Source organism: Coturnix japonica, chromosome 6 (assembly GCF_001577835.2).
Source record: "Coturnix japonica isolate 7356 chromosome 6, Coturnix japonica 2.1, whole genome shotgun sequence".
Classification (NCBI taxonomy): domain Eukaryota; kingdom Metazoa; phylum Chordata; class Aves; order Galliformes; family Phasianidae; genus Coturnix; species Coturnix japonica.
The window spans coordinates 2215355-2227849 of record NC_029521.1 but is presented as its reverse complement, the minus strand read 5'-3'; positions in this window follow the sequence as shown (position 1 = coordinate 2227849).

Below are 12495 nucleotides of genomic sequence, written 5' to 3'. Positions count from 1 at the left end.
CGCTCCCGCGGGACAGCCTCCGCCAGGGCACTCTGTGCCCCAGGGAGCGGCTCATTGCAAAGGGGGGTCGAGGGGGCCGGCTGTAGCGCCATGGTCGATGCAGGCGGCTCGTCTGATACAGACGTGCAGGGAGACGGAGACGGGGCACTCGGCTCCGCAGCCGCTGGCAACGCAGGCTCGGCGGCCGGCGGCAACTTTACGGTGGACACTGCAGGGGGCCCCGGGCAATCTGACCATTCATTATAATTCTTATTCCTCCCCTGCACAGCACTAGCTTGCTCTGCTGCTTCCTTTTCTGCCTGATATTGCAGCAAATCATTATAAACCACACGCCGCCACTTCCCGCATTTTTTAGCCATTTTCTCCCCATCTATCATTCCCTGAAAAATTGCATCTCCAAATTTACGCCACTCAGCAAGATCATGCACTAAATGCGGATTCTGAAATAACCCTTTAGCATACCCATACGCTAATAACTCGGGGAGTTCCTTTTGCAAGTCTATCCCCTTAACCTGACTCTTTTTTTTTCAAAAAGCAAGAAAATATTTCATAAACCGCTTGCCATCCCATACCTATTTGTCAGCGCGCTGTTGCAGCCTTAAAGGACGTCGGCGGCCCGTATCAGCTAGGTCCTTCTATAAGGTCACGTAGAGCACCTGCACCTTCTTTTCCTGGCGCATGCTATCCCTGCTGCTTAAGGATCCGAACACCTTCGCCGCTGCGATCCTTCCTGGTAGGCCACGTCAAGGGTCACCAATTGTTGCAGAACGGCGGGAGAAAAGCAGACAACCACACCTGTCATTGACATATGATCAGCTAATCTCGTTTATTCCTTGGCTGCGTGTACATTTATAATACGGATAATTAGCTCATACATATTGCAAAAGTGGAGCTCATCATTGGTTCCCAATTACATACCATCCCCGAGTATCTTAACAGCTTGTTGTTATCAACTGAAAGCTACTCCCTTGCTGAGTTCCCAAAACCATGGCTAGTTTCTCACCATCCCAGGGCATCTTGTTATTCTAACTGCCCTTGCAGTTGGCATGGCTGCTTGATAAACTGCACCGTGTTTATGACCCTTCTCAGCTAACTAGCTGTAAAAAACACTCTCTACACCCATATTTATATTTCAGCCTCCATAGCATAGAGGCTTTATCCACTTTGCTTGCTTCATTACAGCACAAGTTTCACATTCATGGATGATCAATGCAATAGTATCCATAGTCAAGTCTGCCCTTCGATCCTGAGATCATCTATAGGTTGCGTCTTTTCCTTGACACCTCAGGCGTCACGGGCCCACCAAGCTAGAAACAAATGGCTATTATGTTGCCTGACCAGAGAGTTATATGAGCCGCTTCAGTCCTAGCTGCCCACTCCACCAACTGGTTCTTTTGATGTTCTACTTGGGTACATACTTTTACAACAGGCCCTGATGCCCATATTCCCATCTCACTCAGAATATTTATGAAGGAAGGTGGCTAGAGAATGTTTGACTTCTGTTCCCGTGGTGTGTTGCTCTCCTTTCTTTGTCTAGCAAGCTAGTCTCCCCCTGGTATCAGTATCAGATGCTTTGCTGAAGTCTGGCAAAACAATGATCTAATCTTGTACTTTGAAACTGAAAATTTTAAGCATTTTAAATCCTGTGTGTCTGCTATCTGCAAATGAGAGAGACAAGCCATCCTCATGATTGTTTGATAGCAATTGAACAAGAGCATGCCAGCTGGCCAGACCTAAAACCACGACTGGCTCCTACTCACTTACGTAAGTAACTAAGATCCTTGCCAGGCAATATGTCAGCTCAGTAAGCTAAGTTATCACTCTGACTCAAGCATTAGAACTGTCAAATGAAAAGTGAGCTAACATTTGTACTGTCTCACTATGTGCCTTTGCATATGTCCATGGAACTATTTGAAAGACAGAGGATTATTATCATCTCCAGGAGTTCCTATCAGGTATTGTATAGAAATTATGAGAATATTTAATGCAGTTATCAAAGCAAGAGAAGTGGCAATTAAAATATTGCAAGACCCACCAGTTTGGACATGCTGAAGTAATCAAAAGGAATAGAAGAGCAGGTGAATCTGCCAAGAAAACAGCATAATCAGTTACTGTAGGAGCCTTATTTCCTGAGAAGATCTTTAAGACTATTGTTTATATGAAAAAAGAGGATAAGTTAACAGCACTATTAAATTGTACTAAAAGTACGGAAGGATAGGTAACATCTAATGAACAATGCATAGTTTAAAAAATGAAATAATTAATGGAAAAAACACACAAAAGTACTCACAGGGACAGAAGATGTAGCTCAAGCGGTAGAAAAATATATATTGGGAATTAATATGTTACTGATTGCCAGAAGTAGTACCTAGTCATGCAGATTTGTCTTAAAAGTAATCCTAAACTTCAGAAAAGAACCCCCAGAAATGGCAAAAAGGGGTTCTCTATCCAGGGAATACTGACAAATTGATTTCTATGAATTACAAGAGTGAAATAAGTGCAAATATTTATTGATATTGGTTGACAGTTTTTCAGGGTGGCCTGAGACATTCCTGCACTAAACTAACCAAGCAAGAGAAGTAGTCTAGAAGTAGCCTTCAACTAACAGAAATAATTCCAAGATTTGGTATTCGGGAAGACTCCTGTCAGATAGAAGACCTCATTTTGTAGCAGAAATAACCCAAGGAATATCTAGGTTCCTGCAAATGAAATGGGACCTACATACCCCATGGAGGCCTCAGTCAAGTGATCAGGTAGAAAACGAATCAAATATTACAAAGACAGATTGCAAAGTTTTGACAAGAAACATGTTTGAAACAGGTAGGAGTTCTCCTTTTGGAATCACTGAGAATTCCTCAGGCAAAAATATTTCACAAGGTTTAGAAAGACAACACTTGCCACAGGTTTGTAGAAATATTCCAATGATTCACTTCCTGGTTTTAGTTTATACATTATGAAAACCATAGCAGCTGCATTTCAAGTAATGTTAGCTTTTACCTGTTTGTGTGTAATACTGCAGAATATATCCATGTGTTGCTTGATAATAAATCTCAAAACCTCAGAGAAAATGAGACAGATCTAACCTATATTGTTAGATAAGTCTCAAAGGGCAGGGGAAGATTGTCAGCCTAGTAAGAACTAATATTTGCATAACTCCGTGTATATGTATCCTCAGATATAGCAAATATATGCTTCTATCTAGGTCAGGACAATCATCTTCAAACCTGCTAATGTGATGAAGTAGAAGAAGCTCTTAATCAAAATCAATTTACTAAACTTGTCCTTGAAGATAGGAGCACATTGAAAAACACATGCAGTTAATTAGCACAATTAGCTATTATATGCTTATATACACAGAGATTAGCCCCATCTTAAACTGACTAGTTTGGGGCCAGGTAGCAGTCAAGTGACAAAAGTATGTATAAAAGAGGCAACACAAAAATCCTGGGTGTGCTATCTTTGTGCAACTTAGCAATAAATCATTGTCTCATCTCTGTGTGAGATGGGCTCACTGCATACTGCAAACAAATAAGCTTTTTGGATGGAGTATGAATTCTTCCTGTAAGCTCTCAGCTTTTCATTGTATTTTCTCCCCCAGCTTTGTTTAGGAGGGGAATTGAGTGAGCAGAGTGGTGGTGCAGAGCTCTCTGCTGCTGTTAAACCACCATGCTCAGATACCTTCTGTCCCCTGGCATGCAAATGCAAGGAGATCTGTAGTATGCATGTGCAGAGAACAGAATTGGAGCCCAGCACCTGAGCTGGTGTGGATGCAGAAAATGCTCAGGACCTAAAGCTGTGTGCAAAAGGCATCTTCAATCGCAGGGAGATCCTGAACAAGAGCCTTGGGAGGGGGCTGCACAACAAAGCAAGCCTGGATAGCTCAGGGGTTATCAGAAACACCAAAATAAGCGATCTATCAAGTCAACTGCTATTCAAGGAAAACACAAGTTTAAAAGAGCCACTAGAGGCAGATCTTGCCTGCTGGATCCCATAAGGGAAGTAGGGGCCTCATGGGAAGTGGAGAGGGAAATGGAAATTACCTATTCTGAGGCTCTGGATTAAGAGATTCAAAAGCAGATAGGGGGGATTTGAAAGCATGCAGGAATCCATACATCACAGTCTGACAGTCACAGTTTGGTGCGGGTTGGAAGGGACCTTAGACATCATCGAGTCCAACCCCCGGGATTCGAACCTCCTGTGTAGCAGAGAGGCACTTCTACCACTTGTGCCACAGGGGGGGATTCGAACCCAGGTCTACAGTGTTGCAAGCGGCAATCCTACCACTGCGTCACTGGAGGCGCCAATGCAGAAGACTTCTACATGCAGAAGTATGGAGCAAAGTCAGCTTGTGTTTTGGATGAGGGGGGAAAATACAGCCCCAGTGATGTTGGGTTAGGGAGAGTCAACAGGGCAGCACAGCTAGCAGACCTCCTCCACTCACTTCCTTGTTTTCCAAGCTCTAAGCCCTTCCCATGCCTCCCTGTGCACAGCCTGGGCTGCAACGCACCAGAGAACAGCTCTCCCTTTCAGTATAACTCAGCAAACCCATGGTGCTGGGCAGGACCAGGATCCCACCGGTGTAAAAGCAGTTCTGGTTCAAAACCCCACCTTGCTGCTTTCCTCTCCCCTCAGCCTTGCTGGCAGGGTGCAGTAGAGCATCTTGGAGACAATCCCACAAAATGTCAGAGGAGGGAAGAGAGCGGGAGAAATCAGCCTGATGAAAATCTAGCTACAGTCAGTGCAGCATGATAAAAATAAATCCATCCTCTTAGTAAAACAAATATACAAAGAGGGAACGCCACAGGGCATGGGGACATCAGGTGTTGCTTCAGGGACCGAGGCTTGTATCCTGCATTCAGGCCATCTGATCTCTTTCCTCATAAAACCAGGAAGAAAAGGTGTAAGATTGGGAAAACTCATGAACAAATAGGCTTGTTTAATTATCTTTATCCCAAAAGTAGACACAGAAGTTTTTAGCTTTCTTTATTTGAACAAAGGGAGAGTCCACTGGGGAATACCCCTGTGGGGTCTCTCAAAGTATCAGGGGGACAGAGACAAGATGGATAGAAACGCTCTTTTATCCCTATTCCCTAATGCTAGTGGACCCTTCCCCCTTTCCCTATTGGCTAAGGTACTCAGGGTTCACATTCTTTTCAGTTCACCTATTACACACTCATCTCCCCCCAGTAAGTACCCCGTGTGTAATGCTATAACAGGATGGAAAGTACCACAATAATAGCAGGGTGGCAAAGTCTTTGGCTACAGCAAATGAGAACAAGCCCAAATGCAGCAGCAGCAGAAATGAAGAAAAAGAGCTGCTTACCTTCAGAAGGCCTCAGGCAAACAGGGATCTCAGGAGAGATACCCTCACCTCCACTGCCAACCATACAATAAGGTCTGGGAGAGGGTGGATCCTGGCTTCATCCCTTTCTGTCACTCAGGTCCATTGAATGCACCTGAGCTCCCCTGGGTTGGCCCTGCCTTCCCACCAGGTGCTCCATCACTGTTTCAGGCCATGATTAGCATTTCCCCTCTACCCTGCCATTTCCTTTGTTGTTTTCCCCAACTATCATTGTGTCCTGTTTGACAAAATATATACTCTTTGTTCTGTCAAGCATACAAGATTTACAGGCAGAAGCTAAGCTAGTATATATTGCCATATACCTGCAAGATAAGTTTGTTTAACTAGTTCTTCTCAGATCTTATTTTGCAAGGACATTCTATTCTTTCTTCATCTCAGTAAGCTAGGGCTCAGGAGCCAAGAGTGCCCCCATGGAACCTTCCAGCTCAGGACTCTCCTCTTTTGCAGAGCCCAGTTATTTTTTAGGTTGTCAGGCAGAAGAACTAGTCAGGGAGGACATCGCTTGCTGTGGGTCTTGGCAACTGTCTCCCTCTCTGGAACAAGAAGATGGATCAGATCTGCTTTTTTTCCCCTCTTTCCTTGACTTTCCAAATCTGTGCTCTGCACAGGCAATGAAGGGCACCTACCACGGGCGCAGAGTAGTCTGCTCCCAGCTTTGTTGCAGGCAACAGTGCTCCTTGAACTATGTCATGGGTTTGCCCTCTTTTCTCTATCACACTCTAAGATTTCTTTTGCACTCACCCACCTTCACCTTGTGAGGCTCACTAGTACTGCTGCACACAGGCACACTGTAACTCTTTGGGACATGCTATCCCAGTGAATACAAACAAACAAACAAACAAAAACAACAACAAAAAAAAACCTCATTAGAGCAGGAGAGCCTGTGGATCTGTTTAACTAATTGCAACTTTTACTGAAATGGACAAGACCCATCTTTGCATCAGTCACTGAGTGCTAACCCAAGCATTCCTCCACAGATCAGAACAACATGCCCATATAGGTGGAAACTGGGGTAGCAAACTCCTTCCCTCCCACTGTAAGGGTGCAGCAAGTCCAAGACTGGCACATAAGACTGAGCATATGCAAGTCCATGGGGGTGGATGACATACGTTCCAGGGTCTTATGGGAGAAGGCTGAAGTGATTGCTTAGTTGTTCTCTATTATATTTGAAAAGTCATGGCTGTCAGACAAAGTCCCCAGATACTGGGAAAAGGGAACTGCCATTTACAAGAAAGGAAGGAAGGAGAAACTGGGTAACTACAGGCCACTGAGCCTCATCTCTGCGCCTGGGAAGATCATGGAACTGATCCTGGAAGATGTTAAGTTGCTTACAGGGTGAACAGGCAATCTGACACAGCCAACATGGCTTCACTGAGGGAAGGTCATGTTTGACCAATATGGTGGCCTTCTATGATGGTTTTGGTGGACAGTGGGAAAGTGACCAGCGTCACCTACCTCAATTTGTGCAAAACCATGGTCCACCGCCACATCCTTGTCTCTAAATTGGAGAGATATGACTTTGAAGGGTGGACTATTCAGTGAATAAGGAACTGGTTAAAGGTCACCACCAGAGGGTGGTTGTCAATGGCTCCATTTCCAGGTGGAAGCTGGTAATGAGCAGGGACCCCCGGGGTTCTGTCTTGGGTCAGGTACTCGTTAACATCTCAGTGATACAGACGTTCACTCTCAGCAAGTTTGCTGGTGATACCAAGCTGAGCAGTGCATTTGATGCATCAGAAAGGAGGAATGCCACCCAGAGAAGCCATGATAAACTCGAAAGGTGGGCCCATGTGTACCATTGTGTTCAACAAAGCAATGTACAAGGTTTTGCACTTGGACTGAAGTAATCCAAGATATGCGTACCAGCTGCAAGAAGTCCTTGAGAGTGGCACTGCTGAGAAGGACTTAGGGGTCCTGATAAATGAAAGACTAAACGTGAGCCAGCAGTGTGTGCTTGCAGCCTGATGACCAATGCTATCCTAGGTTCATCAGAACAGGGGTGGCCATCAGGGTGAGGGACTTTCCCTCTCAGCCTTTGCTACCGTGTTTTTTCTCCTAGATGTTCTCAGTGCTGGAAACTCCTCCTTCCAGGTGCTTCCATGCTTCACTGCCTGCCCTGATTCAGGGCAGTAGCCCCTGTGTCTACCAAGAACTCTACCTCCTCACCCTTTTCCCCTAGCTGTATTTGAACCAGTGGATCAAATAGGGAAAACCGCCCAGTCCCCATCAAGTAGATTCCACTTCTGCCATCATCAGATTGCTTGCCCTTTTTTCAAGGCTGGGACACTCCTCCTCTCAGTGTCCTTTCCCTTTACATTTCCTACATCATTAAGTGGGAGGTGCATTGCTAGCACAACTGGGGCATTCACTATCCCAGTGTCAAAAACCTTTACATTTTCTACACTGACTTCTTCTTAAGGGTCCATTTCTTCCTGCATTCTGTATAGCTGCCACAGTCGTGGTGGCTACAGTCTTACTCAATTTACAGATCTTTATCTATTTCTCTATTTTGATAGACCCTCCATGCTTCCTCTAAAAGTTTCTTTAAATCTCTAACATCTGTTTCCTTTCATGTTTGCAGTTTCTCCCGGATTTAATTGTCTACATTCCACTACCACATTCTGGTCCCAGTTGGGATCTACTGTGGGGACAACCTTGCAGGGTTCGGGCAGTAACTTGAGCCTGGACGTGAGTCCCAGCCGTGATCAGAATCAATTTTCTGTCTCTGTGAACTAATTCGGCATCACGTCTACATCCGCCCAATCGGGATCCTACTTTAATATCATTTAAAATCTTTAGGCGACCCCTAGTGGATCGCTCCTATGTTCCTGAACTGCACATTTCCAGTTGTCTAAATCGCTTGTTGCAAACGGTATCTTAATTCTAATGGGTCCCCTAGAACCCACTGCTTGTCTGAGAGGAGCTTGCATAATCGTTCCTACCTTGCTACAGTACGGGCTGTGATTGGTGACAAGCCCCTCTCTGCCTGTTCATTTCCTTTTCCTCCTTCTTGGGTTTCTGCTCTTATAACCTTCTTATCACCTTCTCTGTCTTATAGCTCTCTTTCTTTCTCATAGGGGGTAACATAATCCTCCATCCTTTCCCTCATTTCTCTTACTTTTAAACATCTTACACCAGTCCTACATGCTAAACAACATCATCTCAGTCTTTCACCCTTTCCTCTCCTTTCCTTCTCTAAGGCTAATACTAAAGAATCTTCTGGAGCCAAATTAATCCCACATTCCTTTTGCCATTCTCAATGATTTCTAAGAGTGAAAGACATATCCGCATATGCTACTTAATCCCATTTACTTTCCCTTCTTAGAAACAACATTAACTGAAGGAGTATTTTATAATTTAACGATCCATTAAGGACCCAGTTTTTCCCTTCCTCTGATTTAAACAACAGCCACAACTGATAACAATATTTGATAAGAGTTTTCTCTTTCAATGTTCCCCTGGCTCATCAGCTATGTCCTCCGAGTGAGCCCCGGGGGGGGGGAGGGAGGGGGGAGGGGCGGGGTCTTTCTCGGTACCTCTTTTGACAACCTTTGCCCCATAACAGTTGTTTATGCTAGCTGGTCTCAGGTATAGGGTGAAAATCCTTTGTGTTTTGCTGGGTAATGGAGTCCGCCTACTTACCCAGGACAAGGGAACACCAAGTTCCCTGGACAAGAGTTGTAATCAATGTCCACAGCAAAAAGGGGACCTTTATAAAAAAACCTGTTTGCTGGGTAATGGAGTCCACCTGTCCTTGGGCTTCCACGTGTACATGTCCTGTCTTCCAGCTTAAGTCGGCTCAAGTTATGTTTTTACATAACCTGTTTTCACAATATAGAAAAGCTGCTTTCATGATTCACAGCCCTGCCTGTGGCAGGGAGTTTGGAACTCAAAGGTCCTTGAGGTCCCTTCCAATCCACACCATTCAATGGTTTCTACGATGACTCATACAATGATTTCTGTGATTTCTGGTCTCTGACTGCCATAAAGCAGACTTTTGTCTCTTCACCTGCAGACATAAGCATTATACTGGCAGCCTTCACTACCCCGTTGTTTCCCCTAGATGTGCTCCATGCTGGAAACTCCTTTTCCCAGGTGCTGATGGTATACTATGGACAAACGGGATTGCTTCCATTTCTTGTTGGGTAGGGAGAGGCTGCAGCCGCAATGCTCATGTATTCCTCTGGGCCAAAGGCTGAGGCTGTGCCTGGAGTCTGGGCTTTGACTGTGGGCAGTGCTGCAGAGCAGAAGCCCCCATGCTTTCCCCAGCTCGTGTGTCCTGAGCTCTCCCCCAGGACATCCCCCAGGCTGAAAGTCGGGCTCAAGCCAGCACAGGGTAGAGCTGGAGCCAGCCCAGTGGAGATGAACTCCCACAGACTCCTGCCACACAGAGCCCAGCTTATTTCCCTTGGGTGGCTTAGCTCCAAAAAGGGCCACCCTCACAATTCTCTGGGAGTGGTGGGAAGTGAGCAGTGTCACAGAGGCCTGCAAGTATCTTCTTGGGCAGGCTGCATCTCTCCATATCCCACTGAGGAGGACAGGCATTTCCAGAGAGCTACTCCTGGCTTCTTTTACAACATGTGCTCTGTGCTCACACACACAGGTTTGGCAGCCGACCTGATGTGCAAGAGCAAGCAAGAAGAGCCTGATGGCACACAGTGATTCTGGTTGGTGACACTGGATGACCACGGGCACAGAAATTACCTGGCATGCCAGTTGCTTGCTCTGCCTGTATTTCCTTGTGGAAGACACATCTTATGTGACCGCTAATGATTTGGTGCAGCACTGCTCAGCAACTAAAAATGTCGGTGTGTTACCAGTGTCGTTTTCATCCTGAATCCCAAACATGTTGCTGTGCCAGATGCTCTGAAGAAAATTAACTCTATCACAGCCAAAACCAGGACAATGTGGCATGGTGCTAATATCACTGCCCACGTGGAGCTATACTACAGTCTTATACGTAATCCTCCACTCAGAAGGCTGGTTTCTCATAGCTCCACCTATGCTCAGCTGCTGAGCTAGAAATGACAGAGTGAGAGATGATTTTTAATCATGATGAGGATGAAATATGCACAGCAGTATTTCCATGATTCGGTGAAAAATCTTCAGGAGAACGTCCCCATAGAAAAAGAATTGTTTGTGGTGTGATTTCAGTAGCCTAATAAGAAGAATGATCAGGAGTTAGTGTTTATTGTTGTCATTAAATCTCTCTTCTTTCAGGTATTAGCAATGCAGAAGCACGCCAGCCAGGGCAAGCATCAAACTTCAGTGTAAATTGGACAGTGGGAGTCACTGGTCTTGAAATTATTAATGCTACAACTGGCAAAGATGAAATGGGATGTGCATCTCGCCTCTGTAAGCATGCTTTGTACAGCCACTGGATGTGTATTCATGCAAAGGTATATACTCCAGACTGGAACATTTTTCACTTTCGCTTTATTCTTTATAGCATGTCCATGTGTATTCAGAAACCATTTGCTGTCTTAAGTTGAGCCTGACATCAGCTACCAGTGCATGTCGTAATGGAAGATAACACACTTATTTAAGTTATTTCATTGTATCACATCTGGTACAAAATGCATGCAAGGATCTGATAATCCTCGGTTATAGCAAACTTAACTCCTTTCCTTTTGTCTTCTCATTTTAATTTCTTTGGAAATATAATCCCAGTTGTGCTGAAATCCAGCCTATCGAGTTTTCACTCTGTCCTTAAACAGTCAAATAGTATTTGACTTTTCACTGAAAATGGCTTTTCAGTATCTACATTTTTTCTGCTAAAGGACATGGGTAATGCAGAAGAAGCTAAGGGCTTGCTAAGTGTAGTGGAGTGTCACGAATTAGACCAAATCTGTTTCCAAATCATAAATAATTTATTTGAGTAATTTTTGGTCTTTAAACCTCTGCCCGGCTATGCAGCCAACGGACGTGCGGAAACGCGGATACTAGGTACCTGGCCCTGGGCTGAGGGAAACGACCCCAAGGCCCCGCGGGGGTTCCTCCACCCGCCCGGCCGGCCACCCAACGGCATAGATTTTTAAGAGCTGTTCAAATGAATAATTTTAATTAAACTGTAAAGGAAAGCTGTTCCATGCCACAGTCTTTTGATGAAGGAATGGTGTCAGGTTATTTATGAGAATGAGTTCTCTCATTTATGATTCCAGGATTTTAAAAAGTAAGAAGTTTTCTAGGGTTGTATGCAATCCATATCTGTCTTGTGGGAGTCAATAAAATACTGCTTGGCTTCCTTCACTTGTTTGTTCCTTTTTGTGCAGTTAACTTGTGAAAAATTGTGAGGGAATGATGAACAGATGAACTGCTGCTCAGCTGTGGATGCTTCCCAGCCACCACTGTTCCTGGAGAAGTCCCAGCTCAGCTGGTTCCCAATAGATCTGATGGTTTCAGGATGCATTGGTTTTCCTGCGGTTCCTTTATAGCAGCAGACAGTTCACAGGATTTGCAAATGGACCACCGGGGAAGAAGGTTGCAAGAGTCTCTGTGGCATACCGGCTGGGTGTCACATGATACGTGCTATTTTACCACTAGGCAGCTGATCTCATTCCCCCAGACACACAACTGGATAAAAATAAAGGCCTGGTTTTCCTGGGATTATCTATTGGATGAATCGCCTTTGAGGCTGTCGGTCAGTCTGTGCACACAGATTTCTGCAGGGGGAAAAGGAGGGAAAGCTGCTTGCTTAGATTTTAAATCATGTATGAGCATCGTACAGTCAAGTAGAAATGAGCCTGTGTAATCTGGATAGACTATGTTGCTAGAGTTTGCATTTCTTTTCTTATCTCATTGGGTTTTAAAGCTTTTAGTAAACTTAACAAGATGGGAGTGTTTGTTCTTAAAAGAGGAATATTGTGTTTTTCTGAGCAGAGCATCTCTGAAGCCCAGTGTGGCACTTTGGAAAAGGAAATTCTTCTGAGCGTGAGTCACATACAAGCAAAACAGGCTAATGTAAATACCTAGAATGGAGCTGGGTCCCTGTGATCCTTCTTTATGAGATATATCAAGAGGATATGAGCAAATGTTTAATGACTGTGAAATTCCTTTTTGGAAATTAATTGAGGAATTTCTACTGATAATCAATAAAGCTTTCATTTATTTATTTATTTATCCAACATTAATGC